General features: G+C 45.2%; 1 protein-coding gene across 4 annotated transcripts in view; it reads right to left on the bottom strand.

Annotated features, from left to right (window-relative positions):
• LOC117058047 (protein TANC2-like) overlaps window positions 1-4,725 on the bottom strand; it is a 140,523-nt gene extending 135,798 nt beyond the window's left edge. The window contains exon 1 of one of the 4 annotated variants that reach the window (XM_033168934.1): window positions 4,707-4,725. The gene's annotated coding sequence lies outside the window, so the exon portion shown is untranslated. Of the gene's footprint in view, window positions 1-3,861; window positions 3,947-4,289; window positions 4,365-4,701 lie in introns of those variants that run through there. The other 3 variants (XM_033168933.1, XM_033168931.1, XM_033168932.1) reach the window with 3 other exon arrangements.
• Between the last annotated feature and the right edge of the window lie 9,820 nt (window positions 4,726-14,545).

Raw genomic sequence — 14,545 nt, 5'->3', positions numbered from 1 at the left:
TGCACATTCTGTAGTCCAATATTGCAGTAAGATATAAAAGCTACTCATATGTAAATGCTTAATTTCTAAAATTTCAAAACCTTAGCAATACATTCTACAAAGATGCAATTGGGTGGAACTGCGCCATTTACAAAATGAAAGTTTATATAGAAACAGACTGTAAAAAAAAAACTCTCAAGACCAAACTGTTCTTATGGTTGCCTTTGCACCCAAACAAGTGTCCAGAAAATCTGAAGCTTCAAAAATCACTATTTGACAGACAGCAAACCAAAGAAAACCAGTGAGATGTTTCTGTACATGTTCTGTAAGGCATAGCAAACAGTTTTTAAACTTCAAAATACAATTTTTCACAAACCTCAGACATTTCCTATAGTACAGTGCTATGGGAAATTTGAGTTAAAGATTCTTCTGGTTTTTGTAGCAACAACACTGCTAAATAAGGCTCGCAGTCCTGAAATTATATCATTACCCAAGGATCCACCAACATAAAATTGGTATCCCAACAGGAACAGACATGAAAGTAATTCAGTGGCTGGCTAGCACAGAAGACCTCTCCTCATCCCAGAGCATAGCTGTCAACTTTTCCCTTTTCTTGCGAGGAATCCTATTCGGAATAAGGGAATTTCCCTTAAAAAAAGGAAAAAGTTGGCAGTTATGTCCAGAGGGGAGAATTTGCAAGCAGGAGCCATTTCCCAAGCTGGCAGGGGGGGTGTTTTCCGCCCCCTGCCTTAGCCCCTCCTTCCTGCTGCACAAGCCTCATAGCCAGTCAATAGGGCTGGCTGGGGGGGCGGTGCCTAGCTGCATTCAACCAGCCTGGGCACTGCCATCTTCCTCATTCTGCCCCTACTCGCATCGGATCTCCCTCCCTCCCTCCCTTTAGGTCTTGCTATGCTTCTGACCTTGCTATGGACTTCGGTTGGTTGCCTTGGTTGCCCAGGGGGCCTTGTAGGAGTTTTTTATCCATTTGGCAAATTGGCACCGGCCTTTTTGGTTTTTTCGCCTACCTCGTAGCAACTCGTCACAACTTTATGGTACTGGCAGTTAGGCATTGGAATATTCATTAGGTGATGTAATATGTGTTGTGGTTGGAGGTCAGGTTGTGGCCATCACCTACCTCCTAGGGGTATCCTTTTAAAGGGATCCGGCGGTCGTGGATCCTGTCCGATGCCCTGCTAGTGGCTAGGGCCATGGCATGACCCCTGGTGACGTCAGGGGAAGCTTCCAGTTGAATTTGCATCAACAAGCTCCTCCCACTGGTTGTTAACCCAAAAGTGTTGCGCTCTTGTCCAGTGCCTAAGCCAATACCACTCACACGCCGTAACCAATAAAGTTGTGGCCTTATTTTTCCCATTAACCTAAAATCATGTGTCCGTGTGTTTTATTTATTCCACGCGGGTGGTGGGTCATCAACTCGCAATTGGCCAGTTGTATGACTAGAACCTAAACTTTTCTTCACCTTTCTCAAGACAGTGAAATCAAGCTAAACACAAGGTAAAATTAAATTCTGGGGAAAGTAAATAAGAATGGTGTCCAATACATTTCCTTCTAATAGGCCTTTATATTCCAACAGTTTTAAGGACATGCAAGTTTAATTTTTTTAAAATGATACGAAAGTAAGGAATTATACTTTATTTCCCTAACTCCTGCCACAAATGGTAGCCCAATTAAATGACAAGTTCTACATCACAAGATTTTCTAGTGGAGCCCACCAAAGCAGAATTGGAAGTAATGTTTCAATCTCCTAGGCACCAGCATCATATTCATAGAAAATGGATAAATTCTCAGCATTTCCCCCAAGGGACAGTAGAGCTCCCAAACAGTCTTGCTTACAACGTATGCAACACAATAATTTCAAATAGTGCCATCTATCAAAATTAGACGATTGCGTTATTTGTTTATAGCTTTAGATGGCACACAGTACAAGGGGGGGAGGGAACCCTTCTTGAAGTTTGGAGAATTAAGCAACCACTATCATGGAAGCTCAGTGCCACAGACCACCAGGAAAGGCAAACAAGCCCAAAAGGATATGCATCTTTACTCTGAAGCAAGTCCCACTGAATTCAATGGGGCTTATTCCCAACTGTCTGGCTCCTTAGAAGAAGAAGAGTTTGGATTTGATATCCCGCTTTTTACTACCCGAAGGAGTCTCAAAGCGGCTAACATTCTCCTTTCCCTTCCTCCCCCACAACAAACACTCTGTGAGGTGAGTGGGGCTGAGAGACTTCAAAGAAGTGTGACTAGCCCAAGGTCACCCAGCAGCTGCATGTGGAGGAGTGGAGACTCGAACCCGGTTCCCCAGATTACGAGTCTGCTGCTCTTAACCACTACACCAAACTAGTATCAAAGGGGGGGAATAAGTATTTTCCAAGTGAAAAAAGAAAAATGTGAAGTTGATAATAAGACAAACAAAAACAAAATTGAGGAGGAAATTGCTAAAGCTATCAAAGCTAGGCATCATTTCAGCGGAATTTACTTCTGGGGGAAACAGGATTCGTCCTCATTTTTGTATATAGGTCACACTGTTTGAGGAAGAGTAGTTGACCAAGATTCCTGTAAAGTTAAATAGTAAATACATCCATAGTAGCACTTTTAGTACATAAATGTTAAACAGCAACTCTTTTCACTTCAACCATAACAAGCCAATATATCCTATTACCTCAGTTAATACAGTTTTAGTGCTGCTCCTACTGAAACAGGGAATAATATTACACTGGTCTCTACTTTCAGTTATTGTGTGTGAACAATTTGACTCCAATACGAATACTGGCCACCAAGTTTTGAATTCAGATTTCTTAAAGTAATTACTAGTTTCCCCAATATAATTGCTACCTCATCAATAATACTGAAAAGAGACTTTCCCACCCTCCAAACACCAACTGGGACCACTGTAATTGCTATACCACATCCAGGCTTATGAGTATGTATGTTGTATAACAAGCACCTTCTGTCACCCTGATATCAACAAGTCCTAAAGAGACCCACCCCTCCAGTTCGACAACAGACTGCCAATTCAGTATCACCATGCTATAATGCCCATTCACCCTACAATACCCATATGGACTCAATGTCTCTACCTTCCAGCCCATGGCGGAAACATTTATCATACTCTTCATGTCAATATACCCTCTGTTCTCTATACATGGCTGACATCATTGTTCAAAGGGCTTCATGCCTACACTGGTACATCATGGGATTTTTTTCTGCTCCCTGCCCCCAATCTACACACAACCCGTAGTAATGATGCAGTGCAGGCATCACCCCCACTCTGAACACACACACACACCCAGGCTGATGTGACCCAACTCTTACATATGCAGACTGAACGAAGATGCCCCCCCACACTGCTCCCACATTCACATCTGCCACCCAAAACAAAAAGCAAGGTACCACAAACTCCTGCCCCACTAGATTAATACTTGTCAGCAAATTCCACTGCCCCATAAGATACCACAACCCCTTCCCCTTTTGAGTCACTGGGATGATTCATGCCCCTCCCCGATCGCCTGTAACAACATACAGTACTTCTAACTAAACACAAAACACATACACCGTGCAAGACCAGATGACCTCAGACCACGGCAAACTGGGATGGCGGGGAGGCGAAGGAGAGAAAGGATATCAGCAGCTCAGGATATCCTCCTCTTCGCAAACATGCTCCCAAACAGCAACATCCTCATCTTCCTCCTCCCAGTCAAAACGCCACCCCATTTTCGCCCCCGATATAAGAATTAATACGCGCTGCTGTACGTTCAGAGCGTGTGCTTTTCACCTCAAGCGACCCGGCTGCCACGACTAAACCCGGCCCGCCAAGTGACCTCCGCAAACGAGCAAGGTATTACAGTATTATTATTATTAACATACCACCTATAACTTTACGCGTGTAGCAGGAGCATCGTTAATGGCAGCCGAACGCGGATGCGTGTCGGGCCGGCGCGCGAAGGTGTGCCCTTCCAGCCCGCCCGCCCGCGCGGGAAGGAGGGAGGGGGGGGACGGAAGGCATCTACATAAAAGCGATGCCCAGACAGCATCCGCGCCCGCTCGTCCCGTGGTGTGTGCACGGAGCTCTTCGCCCGCTGTCACGCAACCACTCCTTCAGACGGCGCGGGCGACCTATCCCCTCCTTCCACATCGAGGCTTTGGAGCGATAGGGCCAGCTGGGAGGAGGAGGAGGAGGGGGAGGAGGAGACGGTGACAGAATCCCACTTTCCCCCCGCCTGGGTTACACCCATCCAGCGCCCACCCGCCCACCCCGCTCCCCCTTTTTCCCCTCTCGCCAATCCCACACTCACCTCCTGAGGGGCGTCGGGGTGGGGGCGTGCGTGGGGCAGGGGGGCGTCCGGCTGCCTCCGGGGCGCGGCAACTCCGGCTTGTCCTCCACCTCCTTCCCTTCCCCGGAGGGTTTCTTTTCTGGGGTGGGGTGGGGGGGGTGAGGGAGGGGCTGCGGGGCGGAGGGAGTGGGGAGCCTTCCCTTGCCTCCCTCACCACATCCCGAAAGCGACGAGGAGGAGGAGCGGCTCCCTCCTCCCTCCACAAAGATACAAGCCAAGGCGAGGAGGGGGCGGGGAGGCGATGCTGCTGACGGGGACCGTGGTGGGGATGGCGGCTGACCCCCCACCCCACCGCCCGCCTCCTTAGTCAGTCAGTCAGTCCGGCCGCTTTTGTTTTGGTTCCTCCCCACCTCCTCTACAACACCACACACACCTCACCAATCAAGGGAGAAGCAAATGACGAGATAGTGAGGAGGAGGAGGTAGTGCGCGCACGCGCGCCACCCTCTTCCACACGCCCGCCCGCCTGCCTGCCTGCGCGCGCGACGGCTGAAGCGCTTTCAGCGGGGTTTGGGATAGAAAAGGGGGAGGGGGTCGGCGGCGGTGGTACCGCCTCGCGCTTCTCCTGATCCTTATTCTTCTTCAGGGCTGCCCCGCGCGCATGCGCCGCCGCGCACGCGCCACGCGCCTGCCAGGGCCGGGCAGCGCGGCGGCGAGGGGTGACTGGTGCGCGCGCACTCTCCCTCCTTCTCTCTCTCTCTCTCGTGTGTTTTCCCCCCACGGGAAGGAGGGGCGGCGGCAGCAACAGCAGGAGCCGCAGCTGATTGCCAGCGCACAGGTGGTGGGTGGGGTTAGGAAGCACCTCCCTGGCTGGGTGGCTGGCCGCCGCGGGTGCGCGCGTGAGGGGGGGGCGTGGCCGCTCGACTTCCTCCCTTCCCGGTCTGCCAGCCGCGGATTGGGGGGGGTGGATAGAGGAGGCGGCTCGCTTGTTTCCTCTTTCTCCCCCCCCCCGCCTCCATTGCACGTTTCTCCCGCTCAAGGCACGCCCCTGACCCTTCAGGAGTAAGGGTCTCCATCTCTCTCTCTCTCTCTCTCTTGAAATAGAGCAGGGTGGGTCTTCACAAACCGGGGGTGCTCCCTAAAGGAAGCGGGAAGGAAGCATTGCCATTAATAGGGGAGTGGGTGGGTAGGTGGGTGGGTGAGTAAAGAGGCGTACCTGGGGGCTGGGGAAACCAAGTCGTCCCCCGGCCACGAGCGGAAAAAATAGCCCCTTGGTGACGTGTGTGTGTGTGTGTGTGTGTGTGTGTGTGTGCTGATGCGCCTCTGCTGTCATGGGGCAAGATCAAACCCTTAATCCTTACGCTGCGCCCTCCCTCCCCACCTTGTCCTCGTTCGGGACATTTCAAGTACTTTGGGTGCATGAAATGTGTAATCTCTAATGTGGCTATGGTGGTAAAGCGATTTTTTTTCAGTGAAGGGCGGGGGCACTGATACAGCTCCATGCAAAGAGTTCCAGGGACCCTCCCAGGTATGCCTCTGGATAGGTAGGTGGGTGCTACAGGTTACCTGTATGATTTTACATGAAAATTTCCTTTTATTCTCTGCCATCCATTGTAAAGGCCTTTGACTATATACAATAAAAATGATGGATTGACTTGCAAAAATAATTAAAACTATAGTTATTAACGTCTGTGCTGATCTACCTTGAAGTAAGACCCATTGAACACGATAGGACTTGGGGCAGTGGCAAGGGGCACTTTAAAACAACAACAACAACAACAACAACAGCCCTGCAACACTTACCTCATCCAAGGATAAATTCCAATGTGATGAAAATAGGCAATTAGAGATAGCACAACTTACTACAAGCCATTGTTTTAAGCAGATTCTGAACAAGGAAATTCAGTTTTGTTGCATGATCTTCTAAGGGCACATCTGTGCATAACCCTCTCAGTTCACTGCTTCAACTCCTAAGCTGGAAATAGACCACTAAAACTGTCACCTTATTGGCTTTGGGTCATTCCATTTGTTTCTACCTAATTCAATAACTATGGTAATACCAATGACATTTAGTAAGTAGGACTTGAACAGAAGGTTGCGGTGTGAGGTGCTCCCTTTCAGGGTTCTAGCTGGACAACAGTGTCCTTTTCCATTATACTTCATTCCACTCCCTTTCTCATGTCCCTTGTTTTTTGCTTTCTCTCCTACAGCATTCAGCCATCATTCTGCACCCTGGGCACCCAGGGGCATGCTAAATATTTTTATACTTCTGCAAAGCTTTGGGTTCACCCAAATCTATTGATAATTTTGTGCACTGATGGTGCTGTGGTGGGTTTTTGTTTTTACATAAGGATCCATCCTTGCTTGGGCGTAGCTAGGATTTATGTTATGGGGGGCAGGACACTTACATGCCATCATCCTCTGTCTGGGTCTGAATGAAATGTCTCAACAGTTGCTTTAAATTACTTCCTTTTGACCCCAAACACAGAGAAAAATCTGTCAAAATCACCATCAGAAGAAGAGTTTGGATTTGGTATCCCGCTTTATCACTACCCGAAGGGAGTCTCAAAGCGGCTAACATTCGCCTTTCCCTTCCTCCCCCAACAACAAACACTCTGTGAGGTGAGTGGGGCTGAGAGACTTCAAAGAAGTGTGACTAGCCCAAGGTCACCCAGCAGCTGCATGTGGAGGAGTGGAAACACGAACCCGGTTCCCCAGATTATGAGTCTACCGCTCTTAACCACTACAGCACACTGGCTCTCAGTCATTTGAAAACTAGGAAGTTACTGACGCGATTGGTCCATTTGCAGAAGCCTGTTGCTCAGTTGTGCTAGAATGCCCAAAACATCACCCAAGTGACCTCAGCAATCATTTCAATTTTGAATATTCTGATTATTTCTACTTTTACTTAAGTATTTTTATTTTACTTGATTTAGGGTGGCAGCTGCCCCTCTGCCTACTGGCTATGCCCAGGCTTCCTTGGAGAACTAAGTTTGCTACTGATATATAGCATGAACCTAGTCTAGTATATTCCACTAAAACAAAAACAATGTCAAAAGAGCACATAATTTTTCTTCACCAGTAGTGCCCACATGCCTTTCAAAGACTGCAGCAGATTGTAGATACACATCTTTATTTCTTGCCTGCAGTAGAAGCCAAGGCCTGAATAGGACAGTGCAGTCTATATAATTACATTGTTTGGTTAAGCAAAGAGGGACACTCCCTGTGTAAACTGCATGCAGGAAACAACACATTCTGTAGTGCCTCATGCTGTACACAGCCTGCCTTGAAATATTGTCCCATATACCACCAAGAATCAAACACTTTTCTTTTTTTACTGTTGACGGATCTTACGGAATTCTTTTGCCGCGCTGAAATTAAGTTTTTATCGGTTGCCCTCTGGATGACAACAATGACAGAAGGAAATTTGCCCTTGAAATCTGAATGGTGTTGTTTTGGATGGTGTATGTTTAATAATGTCACCTGCTTGTTCCACACTTGCATTCAAATGCTGGAATTAATCCAGGGGTAGGCAACCTAAGGCCCATGGACCGGATCCGGCCCAATCGCCTTCTAAATCCGGCCCACGGACAGTCCGGGAATCTGCGTGTTTTTACCTTAGTAGAATGTGTGCTTTTATTTAAAATGCATCTCTGGGTTATTTGTGGGGCATAGGAATTCGTTCCGTTCCCCCCCCCCCCAAAAAAAATAGTCCGGCCCACCACATGGTCTGAGGGACGGTGGACTGGCCCACGGCTGAAAAAGGTTGCTGACCGCTGAATTAATCTTTGCACCACAATGCTGTTTTAGTATACAAGTCATGTTGAGCTCCAAACATGGAACTGTACCGCTTTCAGAGATCCAACATGTGATAAGCTCAGGAAATAACACAGATCTGTCAACAGCATCTGGGATTCCAGGGTTGATGCACCATCCTCTCCCAAAATGGCTATTCTGAATGGATCCCACTGTGTTGTGATGTTGTTGTTTAGTCGTGTCCAACTCTTCGTGACCCCATTGACCAGAGCACGGGGTCACAAAGTGTTGTGACAGGGAAGGGAAAATGGCTTTTTAAAAACATAGTAAACTTAAGGTAAAGTTAGATTGCATTGAAAGAAACTCTTACGCTGCCTGTACCAAGAAAAGCAGTTATACTAGTTAAGAGGCGTCCCAAACAATTGGTTTGTGTCGTCCTGTAGTATATCTGTAAGAACAAATAATTTCATTGGACTCTGGCACAATTTCATAAAATTCTAATGTTTCTGTGGTAGGTGGATATAGATTCCCTGCGCTATTTCCTCTCAGACATCAAAAAACTGCCGCAAGAACAAATATGTTAGGCAATTTGGATTTACGTGTCAAAATTTCCCTTCAGAAGACATAACAGGTGAGTTTTTACTCAGGCTGGGACTTTGAAAGTTATTGTGTCTGCCCCAAAGTGGAAATTACAGGAAGTACCAACGATTGAGGAATGGCAGACGAAGATGGTGGAATATGCAGAACTTGTAAAAACTGACTGGCAGGATCCGAAACCAGGATGAATCAAAATTCCAAAGGGACTGGAGTAAATTCGTTGACTATATGAGATCTAACTGCGGAAGTTTGAAGACACTAGCGGGATTGGAATGACCCTATGACATTGTTGGAAGGATTAAAGTAATAAACTGCGTGATTAGATTGGACTAGAAAACCTGCTGACGTGATGGAGGGAAGTCGTAGCTCGGCAGAGCGAGGATTTATGTGTATTTGTATGTTTATGATTTGTTTTAATTTGTTTAATTGGAAAATATAATAATTTTTTTTTTTTTAATCAAGTTATTGTGTCTGGATACGCCTTCAGAAAGATTGCGTTGCTCTCTTCTATTTAATTGGGGAGCAAAGTTCCATTAGATGAAGCCATTGTTCGGTATAATCAGTGGACTAGCTTAGCAGGGAAGTGACAACTTAAAGAAAGAAAGAGTCCACCTGAGATAACGTACAGTAAATAAGCCAATTAATAAATTAAGCGAAAATAAACTATTGATAGGCTGAGATCTCAGCCCAGTCAAACTCCTTTCCTTACCTGCACTCCTCTTAACAGAGACTCGGGGGGGGGGGAGGGAGAGAGAGAGAGAGACAAATTGCTTAACTGCTACCCCCTGTCTTGCCACTTTGGAGTAAAGCACAACTTACCACAGGAAAGCAACAGAACACAAATTATGTAATAAATCATCTGTGACTAAGAATCCCCATAATACCTGGAAAATACTGGGTGGATATGTCCAGAAATAATTCTCAAAAGCATCACTTGAATAAGACCTCTTGGACATTGTTATGTATGAATTATGCCTATAGGAACACCATTGGTAATATGACTGTTGTAATGGGAACGCAAGCATTAAAGGGAGTGTAGCTGAACATTCAGTTCAAGCATTACCAAAATCACAAGTTATAATCGTTAATAAATGTGCAGTTCTCTGGTTTGTGTGTGATGTGACACATAGATAGCAGTCAAATACAACATTCCTAGAGTGAACATAAAAGGGGATGTTTGCTCCAGTCAGTAGAAAACTTCCTGTTTCCTCCTGAGCTGGGACAAACTTCCTCTCCATGTGACTAGAGGTGGGTGTGAACTTACCTGCCCAGGTATCTAAAGGGGCAAGGCAGGCACCACACTCCCCTCTTCTCCATCTTGCTTTCAACGAGTGAGCAGCAGTGACTGCCTGTCTGCAGTCACTGGGACTAACTTCCATATGGGGTAGTTCCACATGTATATACAGTGGTACCTTGACTTACGAAGTTAACACGTTCCGAAGGTGCCTTCATAAGTCAAAATCTTTGTAAGTCAAAGGCGCCATCTCCAAACGGCAAAAAAAATCGTATGTCGAAAAAACCACATTCAAAATTTCGTAAGTCAAAGTATCGTGCCACCGCTTTCCCTTCGCAAGTCGAAAGATTCGGAAGCGGCAGCCATTTTTTCACTTCCGGAGGTCAATCGAAAGTTGAAAAATACGAAGTCGAGGTACCACTGTACTTTGTAACGTAAGTCTGCCTTCAGGGATCCATCTGTGAACTGAATATGTGAGTAAACTTATTTTATAATACTTTACATAAGATCGTGTCATGTCTATTCTTTTTAAGGGGGAGAAAAGTGGATTACCAGGAATCCTATATTGAGAAGCTTAAACAAGCTTGCAACAAGCTAACTGGTGTGTTCAAAAGGGGAATGCACTCTGCTAAGTAAAGGGACTTGCTAACGCAAGTTAGGAGGGATATTATTAAACAATATATCCTCTCCTGCCTCCCTGAACATTCCCACAGTTTATCCCTTGACCATTGCATGCTATAATACAATATCATGTTGACAAATGAGTGGTTTACATAATGAAGACATTGAGACACTTACTTAACATACATTATTACTGATTTACAAGTTAAACTAACAGCACACACAGGCATGCAGCACAGAAGACATGATACAGAACCTCTTGCTTGGATGTGTTACTGAATAATCATTACACCACCAACTCAAAGTGCACCTGACAGGTATTAATTTGTTAACAGTGCCCAGGTATCTTGTGAAGGGCAGAGCCCTAGGCTACTCATCTTGAAGAGACAGATGTAATAATGGTCACAGAAATGTCATATACTGAGAATATGGAAAGTGTTCATCTGTGTCAACATCCCTATTTTCCTGTTGTTGGTTTTATATTACCTGAGGTGCAAATGAACATTCACTGTCTTGGTGGAAGACACTAGCAGAACAAGTGTTCTGCTACTGATACTGGAACATCATCAAAGAGGAATGAAGCCATCATGCTCTGCCTTCCACCAGTGTGTGCTGTGCGCTGCATTCCCCCAGTGTGTCGTAAAATAGCAAAGGTGCTCAAGAAACATCTTAAGCCTTCTAACACTGGGGAGGTTAATGAAAATATGTCAGGTTATCAGTTGGGAATCTTCTGCATTTGTGTCTCCACACTATGGAAGCAAAGTAGAGAGCAATGTGTCTGAAGTGAGATACGACTTATGGCCCAACTAAAACATACTCTCTAACATTTCTCTGATGAAAATAGGGGTGTGCAGTGCTAAAAAAAAATTATATAAAAAGAGGTGCCAGACCTCACCATGAACACCTCCTCTTAGACTGGCTTAGTCATACAGGGGCGTAGCAAGGGGGGGCATAGGGGGCGGTCCGCCCCATGTTCCATAATGGAGGGGGTGACAAATTATCAAGGAACAATTACTGCCCTACTTTTTTTCCCCCAAAATAGTTTATTTATTAGCTGTTTAACAAAAATATACAACAAACATTCCAACTGCAGGTCATAATAAAAACTTTTCCAAAAAGAAAAAATGGAAAATAAAACATTGTCAAATATTGTCATCAATTTGTCGGGTTTTTGTACCATTCCTTTCTGAATTATTACATAGAATAATAAATAAATAAATAAAATTTTCTGTATTAATTTAGATGGCATTCACCGAACATCTCCTTTCATCAATCCATATATACATGACAAGCAAAAAATGGAAAGAAAAAAGAAAAATCAATCAGATACCCTCACCCCCACCCTTCCCCACATAAAGCAAAACTACATACTTCGAAATTGAAAAACAATATCAACCCAAAAACACAACAAAATAGAACAACACAAAAAGAAACAGAACTCAACCCTCTTGACTTCCTGTCAAGCCCAAACATAATACTCACTCTTACTTATGAGTGTAAATCAACCTGTCTTCTTATCTTTATAGAACTCTTTATTTCACTACCATCTCGTCCAGTGCCCCCATTTCACTTCGACGTCTTCTTTTCCATCACCAAGACTATTGAAAAGCTGTCATGGCTATCCTTCCCTTAGTGTACTTTTCGACGTATGTTTTATATCCAACCCAATTATCTAATTTTTTTTGCTTTGATCCCCCCTCAAACTGTTGGTCATCTGGGCCATTTCGGCGAAGTCTTGTAGTTTATTTTGCCACTCTGTTATTGTAGGTGGCTCCTGTTCTTTCCACCTCTTTGCTATTATAATTTGGGCGGCTGCCGTAGCATACAGGAAAACTTCCCTTACTTTAACTGGGATTTCATTACCTACAATACTCAATAGGAGAGAATCAGGTTTTTTACAATTACTGCCCTACTAGGGCAGTTCATTAATATTTTTTTAATGCCTGCTCCAAAGGTCTTATTTTACTATACTAGGGATTATATAGCTATATATGAAATTTCATGCATATCGGTTAATATCTTGACCCTCCTCCACCAAAATAGCTGTTTACTTGGCTGTTTTCCTATGTCGTGAAGGCTGAAATTTCATTTCAGTGGAGCACTTACTGTTCCCAACCCTAACCCTGTGGAAAGTCATCTAATTAGACTTTAATTTGATTTTGAGATGTTTTTAGGAGGTAATTTAATTATAGTTTGATTTTATACCAATGTTATGTATCTGATGTTAGCCACCCTGAGCCCGACTTCGGCCGGGGAGGGCGGGATATAAATAAAAGTTTATTATGATTATTACTTGTTATTATTCCTTTGTAAGAAAATATGAAATAACGTAAAATATTTTTTGCAAAGGGGGGGGAATCAAGGGGGGAGTGACAAGAAATTTTCCGCACCGGGTACCACCTGACCTTCCTACGCCTCTGTAGTCATAGTAGCCATAAACTCAGTGGCGGAGTGTGTTCTCATAGTGCACGGGGTGCACGTGAATCGGAGAATTCAGAGGTACTTTACCTATGGGGTTCTGAGGATGGATGTGCTCTTTGTGTGTGTGTGTTCTGGGGCCGAGCTGTTTGTGCAAAGAGCTCTCCTTCTCTGCAAAGCGACATTTCCATGTGGTTCCCACCACTAAAAGGTCTCTTTTGTGTGTGCTCCGTACCTGAACGTGTGTGTGGTCAGAGATATATGGGCCCATGCCACAAAGCCTGTCCCTTGAATTGTGGCCTTCTTGTCAGGGAGCTAGATACCAGAGTTGGTGTGCCGCCTGTGTTCACAGATGTAGCCTGAATCATGTCCTCCTTGTAGTAAGCTGGGTTTCATGGCAGGAGTTGGGGAGGGTGGTTTGTGCCCTCTACTGAGTTCAATGGTACCTTTTCCACTTCCACCTTAATGATGATGATGATGATAAATGATGTATATGATGTGGGCTCTTCAGAGACATGGGGAATTTAGGATTTTGAATATATCTGTTCCTTCCCTGCTCTCACCCTTGTTTCTGTGTTGGCTATTCAGATACACTGACATGGAGTTGCATACCTCTTGGGTTGAACCGGCATAGTTCCACTGGTGGAGGGTGCGACGTACCTCCACTTCACATTCTCCCCTTGTTACTAAGTGAATTTCTAATCAGGTGTTCTGGGTCAAATTTCAATCCACCCCACCTGTCCCTCTGAGGTCCGTCTGTGATGTCAATCCCCTTTTATTTATAATCTGGGAATCTCTTAGTAACGGGAGTTTTCCTGTCCAGCGGCCGTGGCCGGTTATATCCTCTGCTCTGGGCTTCAGGGGTTAAACTCTTCTTTGCCTACAGTTCGGGGTCTCTCTTTTCATTAGATCCCTCACTATATCAGTTAGCTAAGCCCTCTTAGCAACTCTGTGGCAATACCAGGGTTTCCGCCCGCTAGCCCCTCCTGAGGGAACTCCAAGACACAAACTATCACTGCAGGTCAGTTTTGACCTTTCCCTGAGTTCACCTCCTCATGAGCATACATAGTTCGCTGGACCAAACGAACGACGATATTTTCTTAGCTCAACAATAAGGAGTCTTTATTTCTTTCAGAACATAACGGTTTCGGTAATGGTTTATAAGCTTAGTTTCATAACAGTGTAGACTCTTTCTTTCAGCATCATATACACATCTTCAATGTATCCTAACCTAACCTAACCTACCCGCCACTATCCTGGCCCCACGCCCTCCTCCTTCCAGTCACCACTCACCTCTCTAACGGCTGCTCCTTCCTTTTAAAGAGCGGAATGTCCCGCCTCCCATGGGATATCTGCCACACAAACTGGGGTGCCCATTAACTCATAAAACACCGTGGGTTTCTGAAAATCCCTTAACTTAGATCCGTTTCGTTGGGACATGGGGAATTTAGGATTTTGAATATATCTGTTCCTTCCCTGCTCTCACCCTTGTTTCTGTGTTGGCTATTCAGATACACTGAAGAAGAAGAAGAAGAAGAAGAAGAAGAAGAAGAAGAAGAAGAAGAAGAAGAAGAAGAAGAGGAGTTTGGATTTGATATCCCGCTTTATCACTACCCGAAGGAGTCTCAAAGTGGCTAACATTCTCCTTTCCC

This window comes from Lacerta agilis, chromosome 14 (genome assembly GCF_009819535.1).
Source record: "Lacerta agilis isolate rLacAgi1 chromosome 14, rLacAgi1.pri, whole genome shotgun sequence".
Classification (NCBI taxonomy): domain Eukaryota; kingdom Metazoa; phylum Chordata; class Lepidosauria; order Squamata; family Lacertidae; genus Lacerta; species Lacerta agilis.
This window is presented reverse-complemented; position numbering and strand designations above follow the sequence as displayed.